Below are 8,085 nucleotides of genomic sequence, written 5' to 3' on the forward strand. Positions count from 1 at the left end.
TCTTGTTAAACAAAGTAATACATTGGCTCTAACGCTACTTTATACTGCTACAATCCATGAAAATCTTTAGAAAAATCAAATCCATCAATTTTTGAAATCAGCATGACAAAACTGACCTACCAAAAATCATAAGCTTGAATGGTTCTATGAACCATAAAAAATTTAGAATCAAAATCTTGAGTTTTTTGGATGAACAAAAAGAGAAAATGAAATTTATGTTGTTTTTAGTTCATAAGAAATGAGATAGAAGAAGTGTAAATCGATTTTAGATGCATTAAGAGCTTCAAATTGGTTGTTCATGGTGGTTGGTGTATTGATACCAATGTAAATGTTGTAAATACTTGAAGAAGATGAGGATGAGAGAGTAAAAAACTCATTTTAAAAAAAAAGTAGTGTTATTTTCGTGAATATATCCAAACTTTTGGGGGTGAATAGGCAAATGAAAGTTCCAAAAAATCATAGGTTAATTTTGTGTTTAACTTTAAGTTTTGAGTCATATTTAAAAAGCTCTCTACTTTTTTTTAACAACATAATAATTACATATTAATAATTTAATTGTAACTAACTTAAAAACTAAAATAACAAACTCTTAATGATTTTTATTTCGAATTATTATGTTTAGCTTACATTTTAAAAATAAAACTAAAATTAAGAACATCTTCATTTTAAATTGGAAATTTTTCATATTTACCATTTTGTAGATACTACTCCCTCTGTTTCGAATTAGATGTCGTTTTAGAACAAATTTTTTGTTTCAAAATAAGTGTCGTTTTATGATTTCAATGCAAAATTTATTGACTTTTTATTCTAAACTATTTTTCTATTGGTCGAAATCTGGTTAGGTGTATTGGTAATGATGTTTTTTTCTAGTAAATATACAAACTTAAATGTTTTATTAATATGTGTGTCGATGTCTAGAACGACAAGTAAAATGAAACAGAGGGAGTATCATTTATGTTTACCACTGTTAAAGAGTACAAAAAAAAAAGATAAATATAAAGAAGAAGAAGTGTGTCTCTCTCGTAAAAACTCAGCCGTCAAGTTTCAGACAGGCGTATAAATATAAACTAGATCTTGACCCGCGCGCCCGCGCGGGTGTATGTTTTCGGTTTAAAATGTTATGATTTATATTATTATAATTTAAGTTATATTATTGTTGTATTAAATATTTTATAATTATGGTGATACTAAAAGTGTGTATTTTTGTTAATCATATAGTTTGTCTGTGGTAGTGTATGGAAGTCCAAAATGTAATGAATTATCGAGTAAAGAAACTTTTTCCAAAAAATGTCGGTTTTTTGTTATTTTTAATAGATTAGATGGATTATTTAAATCTTTAATTGTATTCTATTATCTGCTTATTACAAAAATCTTTTTTATTTTCAACCATGTATTTCATGAAGAAGATTAAAAGAAAAACAAACCCAACATATATATGTAATTAGAAAGTTGTATACACTGAATTTTTTTTTTCCAGATATAAAATACAAATACATAAATAACTATGACTAATAACGCCATATTAAAAATTGTAAATTACGTATACATGTTTATATAAAATACACGTATATGATTTCATTTTTATATGAAAAAATTTACATATAAAAACAGGTATTTAATATATTTAAAATTGTTTATTCATAATTTAATTAATATTAACATAGAGATGGGCTTGGTTTGTAATACTTTTAATAGGATAGATATATTGAAGGCCCATATTGTAAAGTCCACTTGTGTAACCGTTTTTTTCCGGGAACTGTAACAAAAATACTGTCTTTACCGACACAAAGAACAAACTCGTTGTTGTGTTTCATACGATTGTCGGCGAAAAAAACTCTTTCTCTTCTTCGATCTTCAATTCCAAATCATGTTTGAGAATATCAAAGTTAGATCTGCTCAAAAAAATTAGAGGAATTCTGTTAGAGTTCGATGTTAATAGTTTACAGAAGGTAATATCTTTAACCCTAATTGAACTTTTCAATTTCAAATTTGTTTTTTTTTTTGTGAATCGGTAAGTTATTTCAAGTTCTTGAAGTCAATTTTCTTCTTTAAATGCAGATGTAAGCCTCGATCTGCAGATCAAGGCAGGGTTCAAGACCATACTCAGATATTCCGTCGATTATGCATGTCGAGAAGCAGAGAGAACCCCGAGCAAATTACCTCATTTGGTTCCCAATCACTCAGATACCACTACTTTTATCTTGACATTGATAGGTGAAGTGAATTGACTTGGGTCCATAGTGAGCTCCTTGTAGGAGTTGCGCTAAGGTAAAGTAAAGATCCTGTTTTTTTTTTGAGATTTTGCTATGCGAAAGTACTGATGAAAGTTCTTGTTTTTGGTGGGTATTTAGGGAGAAAATCAGCTATATAGACCAAGAAAAGATATGTTAGTGAGATCTGCAGAGCAAGATGATATAGAAGTTCAAAAGCATCAAATGGCAGAACATTGTGAGAAGAACTGTGAGAAGCAATGTGACTACGAAATCAAGTATGCTGATCTTAGCTCTTCCCTTGGTGTTCTCATCAACGATGAGTTTGATATCAATCTCCAGAACGGATCAGTTGCCGACTTGTATATATTGTTTTCAGGTAACCATTTCTCTTACTTTTAACTATGTCTGACTTTCTTACTTAATATCGTTTCATAAGTTTTGTGATTGCTACTTTAAGGTGTGGATATGATCAGCAAGGTCTACTGTTGAACACGCTGGTAAAAACAGACGGGATAATTGGTCTAAGCAGAGCTACAATTAGCTTGCCTTCTCAACTTGCAAGCCGAGGTATCATCAGCAATGTGGTTGGCCACTGCTTTCCCTCTGATTTGAACGTCAAGGCTATATCATCATTGGAAGTGATTTGATTCCCTCACACGAAATCACATGGGTTCCTATACTTCACCATTCTCAATTGTAAGTACCGACGCAATGGGAAACTTGAAATCTCTGTAATTTTTTTTTTTTCCAAAAAGTTTGAACCTTTGTCATTCACATAGTCAAACAATGTTTGCATTTTTGGGAGCTTTCAGGGAAGTTTATCAGATGCAAGTTTCAAAAGACATCTATGAAATTGAAGAAGAGCTGAAGCAATTGAAAGAGTGTGTTTGAAGATAAGTCCCTAACTGTTTGTATGTTTGGTTGTCTTAAAAATGAGTTACTATTTGTAACTAAAATATAATTTGTAAATATATTAATGTTTACAATTGCTGTGTAGGTTCTGCAGTGGGCTCTTTAGAGGATAAAGCTTTTTTACTTCAGTGAAGACATGAGAGACAGACACAACCCTTCTCAATATGTCATCAAGTAAGTCCATTTTAGTAATAGCTTGAATAAAAATTGTAGAAATTAGGCATCAAACTGAAACTGATATGCGTAGAAGATTGAATGAAGTGTGGTCTTTTATGATGGTTTTGTTGATTGAGTGTTTATTGTTCTGAAAAACAAAAGAAAATTTAAAGAATCAAAAAACAATAGAAACTGTTATGTTTATTGTTCTGAAAAAACTGCAAATTAGAAGAAAGTATGCTTAGTTGTGATTCTGACTCGGGAAACAGTAAATAAGCATGTCTTGTTTTATCAGATGCAAGTTTCAAAAGACTTCTATGTATGCGAAGAAGAGCTGAAGCAATTGAAAGAGTGTGTTTGAAGATAAGTTCCTAACTGTTTGTATGTTTGGTTGTCTTAAAAATGAGTTACTCTTTGTAACTAAAATATAATTTGTAAATATATTAATGTTTACAATTGCTGTGTAGGTTCTGCAGTGGGGTCTTTAGAGGATAAAACTTTTTTACTTTAGTGAAGACATGGGAGACAGACACAACCCTTCTCAATATGTAATCAAGTAAGTCCATTTTAGTAATAGCTTGAATAAAAATTGTAGAAATTAGGCATCGAACTGAAACTGATATGCGTAGAAGATTGAATGAAGTGTGGTCTTTTATGATGGTTTTGTTGATTGAGTGTTTATTGTTCTGAAAAACAAAAGCAAATTTTAAGAATCGAAAAACAATAGAAACTGTTTGTTTTTTGTTCTGAAAAACTGCAAATTAGAAGAAAGTGTGCTTAGTTGTGATTCTGACTCGGGAAACAGTAAATAAGCATGTCTTGTTTGTAAAGCTTTCAAACCTGCATTTGATAAAAAGTAAACAAAAAGACTTAATTACGCATATTTAAATCAAAAAATAAATATATGACAACTTAGGAGAAAAATATTACCTAGTCATTCATACTATTCAAGGTTATCAAAAATTTCTTTGAAGACAACATTGGTAGTTTTCTTTTGAGGTTTACCATTTTTGTCCACAGCTAGAATTTTCAATCCTCTTTTTGAAGTTACCCTAGAAACAGCCACGTAGAGTTGTCCGTGTGAAAACACAGGTCTTGGTAGAAAAATACCAACCTGGGATAGTGATTGTCCTTGGCTTTTGTTTATAGTAACAGCAAAAGCCACTGCTAGAGGCAATTGCCTTCTGCGCATCTTAAAAGGCAGTCGAGTATCTGATGGTGTTATCAACAATCTAGGAATATATACTGTAGTTCCAACTTTTTCTCCAGTTATAATCCTAGCTTGAACAATATGGTTCATGAGTTGAGTGATCTGTAGTCTCGTGCCGTTCATTAACCCAGCAGAAGGCTGACAGTTTCGCAGAACCATGACCGGACAACCAACCTTCAATCTAAGCCTATGATTCGGTAAACCAGAAACCTTAATTGTGTTAAGAAAATCAGGTCCTAGTGCTTCATTGTTTACCGACCCCTTGTCTCTCGGGTCTATACTATCAGCACTGTAGTAAATCTTCTCATCACCTGAAATCGAAACTCAATTATTAGTACATATCTTGTATGCATGTAGAGCAAAAAAGGTTACTGTAAATAACTCATTTACCATCCAGCCGATCCAGCATGTACTCGTTAATCATATTGACATCTTCATTAGTCGGACATAGGATAGCTCTCTCTTGGAAAAACTTGGCCTCTTTCTTTTCATGTAGAGAAGCAGTATCCCCATAAATGGATGTGCTGATTGCTTCTATAGGATCTTCGGAGTCTGTAATAAGAAATTCTGATGGAATATCGATCTCCGCTTCACCATCATTAGGCTCTGAAAGTTTTCCATCCCCAATTTTCAATATCCAATTTTCATCGGCAAAAGCTGCAAAACAGATGCAAATGTAGCTTAGCTAATGCCTTAAAGTACTGATAAAAGATAAGTAAATTATTTTAAATATGAAAACACACCTCCAAAGTCTGGTTCTGAAATCAACGTAGGAGATGGCACTTCTTGATTTTCAGGACCCAAAGAAAAGTCAATGTTTGTAATGTCTTTCAAAATACTTGATGTCCCTTTCCTTCCACGCTTAAGAGGCAACTTGATCGATGAGTTCTCCTTTGTTTTTTGCAGGATTGATGCTAAAGGGGTGAAGGGCATATCAGTGATAGCTGTAAAGCTCCTAGAATAAAGAAAACAGGTAATAGTTCAAACTTACATGATTGGGTTCTCAAGTCTTTCTTCTGACTTGCTGTCCTTGAGAGTTGTTTATCTCGTGCTAAAAAAAATTCACATGTATTTAAAATTCGTGTTAGTTTTTAAATACATTTAAAATCATTTGGCATTGAAAAACAGAAATACTTACGTTTGTTGTTTTGTTTTCTCTGCTCAAATGAGAGAGCAGTTGACAATGGGTTCTGTGGGTGCAGGGCTTGAGCTGAACAAAAGAGAAAAGGTGTTATCTTTTCAATGCCTGAAACTCATGCCTCAACATTCTCTATACAAAGCAAAAGGTAATATTACTCAGCTTACATGTCAAATACGTCAAACAGCTGCTCTGTTTTGGCGAGTCTGATGTTTGGTTAGTCAAAATATCAACTCCTGTTAGGAAAATACAGAGATCCATGTTAGAGCCATACCACATATATATATTTGTACAAAGACTCAATATTGGGTTTGTCAATATGTTACCAAGTACACATCTCCTTTTATTTCTTGGTGTCTGAGGTGATAACATGCTGATTTGCTGATATAATGAATGTGTATTAGGTGCGACATTCCTTCCTTCAATAGCCTCATACAGCCTGTAATAGATTGACCTCAATGGAATGTCTTGTTTTGTTTCTACGTTTGAACAAAATTGCTTGAATGTTCTCTTATCCTTCAAGGTTTCTGGAGTGATATTGTTCTTAGCTGGAACTGCATGATGATAATCTGTTTTCTTCCTCTTCATAGTCTGACTTTGTTTTTTTTTTTGTGAAAAGGTGATTGTAATCGAGAGAAAGAGTGGGAGAATTCGGAAGAAGAGTTATTGTTTTTGGTGTGAAAATCCAAAATGGGATATTCAATAACCTAAAAATAAGGAATATAGTTATTTGTTTATACTATAGATATGGAAGGGAATATATTTGTTAATATTCTGGAACATGAATTGACATAAGTGGTATTATTTTTTTTAGAGAAGTTATGGTCGTATTTTTTTTTTTGTTTTAAGATTTGTTCTAAAAAGATGTGATTTTAGGTACAAATATGTTCTGAATAGTCTATATTAAGATAGATTAGTGAAACTTATTTCGCTTTGAAATCCCGAACTGTAATGTTTTTTTTTATTAGTTTTAAGATTTGTTCTTGAGTGTAATTTTAGGTACTAATATGTTCATGTTTTTAATAAACAGGTCGATGATAATCATGTTAAGGATTTTCGAGTTAAGCTTGATCTTCAATTATCAGATTTTTAAGGATCCTAAGGTATGTCAAAATCACACTATATTATGTATATAGTTAGAAACTGCTAGGACTGAAAGGCGAAATAGTTTGTTTCAGGGAGATTAAAAATAGATTAGTGACAGGTTAAATTTATTGATTTCCTATTATGTATATAGTTAGAAACTGGTAGGATATGTAAATCACAGAATTTATATAGATTAACGTGATATTATAATATGAAAAGCACAAACCAAGATAAAAAATAGAAAACACCAAAATTTATTAGAAGCATAAATAGGAAAACAAAGTACCAGAATATGAAAAAATCAAAGCAAAAACCAAGATAAAAATAGATAAAACCAAAAACAAATGAAAAACATTCTTCAGCATTGCTACTCTTCCTTCTCCTTTTCGATTTTGATGGAGCTGCAAATCTTTTTCGAAGTAGAAGTTACATCTGGGGTATTATCATCTTGCTCCTTACGTTTTGCAGCAGGAGTTTTGCAGTCTTCTGAATCATTCTGGTTGTTTCCTTCCAGCATGAACACCTAATACACAAAAATTATAAAATCACGGCTCTATAATATACAAAATAAAATATATATTACATTGTATGTATAATGTAAATAACAAACTCACAACTTCAGAAGACATGGCAGAAGAAGATGTGCCAATCATTGAGGATGGCTCGGAAGCTGATTCAACTTTCAGAACGTGATCTCCAGACCAGACCTCAAGAACTTTAAATGTGTCTGCCCCATCCCTCACATTGTCAGAGGAAACAGCAATGCCAAAACAATAAGATTTTCCTTCTAAAGCTTTAATAGGTTCTGGTAGGAGCTCAGGATCTTCAATCTGTGTTAAAGTGTTCATTAGGGTCTGTGCATATTAAATGTAAAACTTAAGAGCAGAAACCAAAAGTACCTCATCATATGAGCCATCCCACAGATCAACAGCTTCATGTCCAACAATGGTCTGAGCAACTGTGTTCAGCAAAATCAACTTACATGTTTCTGTGTCATCCTTCACAATCAAATGAAGCTTGAACCTATTCAATTTCACGCATTAAATATTAAGTGGTGTAAAATAAAAGTGAAAAATTGAACAAATAATTAGAGACTCGAAAATGTGAGCTTACACAGGTATCACTTCAGTGATCTTAATTTTGCAGTGCTCACAAAACCAAAGTTGCTTGTCATCAAGGTTCGACCTTGAATGAACACTCTGTTTAAGTTTTATTGCACGATGTTTGCAACCTTTATGCCCAAAGTAGAACCATGCCCAATCAGTGTCAACAGCTTCAACTGAGCAAATGATCTTGCAGTTGTCAATCTGAGAAAATATGTGAATATTTAAAATTAGTGCCTCTTTTTTCACCAATATATTGAATAAATA

General features: G+C 32.3%; 1 long non-coding RNA gene across 5 annotated transcripts; it reads left to right on the forward strand.

Annotated features, from left to right (window-relative positions):
• Positions 1-2,039: 2,039 nt before the first annotated feature.
• LOC130506578 (uncharacterized) lies at positions 2,040-8,052 on the forward strand. 5 transcript variants are annotated; one of them, XR_008942066.1, is made up of 9 exons: positions 2,040-2,268; positions 2,352-2,589; positions 2,671-2,909; positions 3,026-3,299; positions 3,577-3,662; positions 3,749-3,837; positions 5,398-5,464; positions 5,694-5,777; positions 6,660-8,052. It is a non-coding gene; the product is annotated as an uncharacterized LOC130506578 (long non-coding RNA). The 5 variants fall into 5 exon arrangements; XR_008942065.1 differs by having other exon boundaries at positions 2,041-2,268; positions 3,026-3,124; positions 3,211-3,299; positions 3,577-3,837; XR_008942063.1 differs by having other exon boundaries at positions 3,577-3,837.
• Positions 8,053-8,085: the final 33 nt, after the last annotated feature.

This window comes from Raphanus sativus, unplaced genomic scaffold (assembly GCF_000801105.2).
Source record: "Raphanus sativus cultivar WK10039 unplaced genomic scaffold, ASM80110v3 Scaffold3426, whole genome shotgun sequence".
NCBI lineage: Eukaryota > Viridiplantae > Streptophyta > Magnoliopsida > Brassicales > Brassicaceae > Raphanus > Raphanus sativus.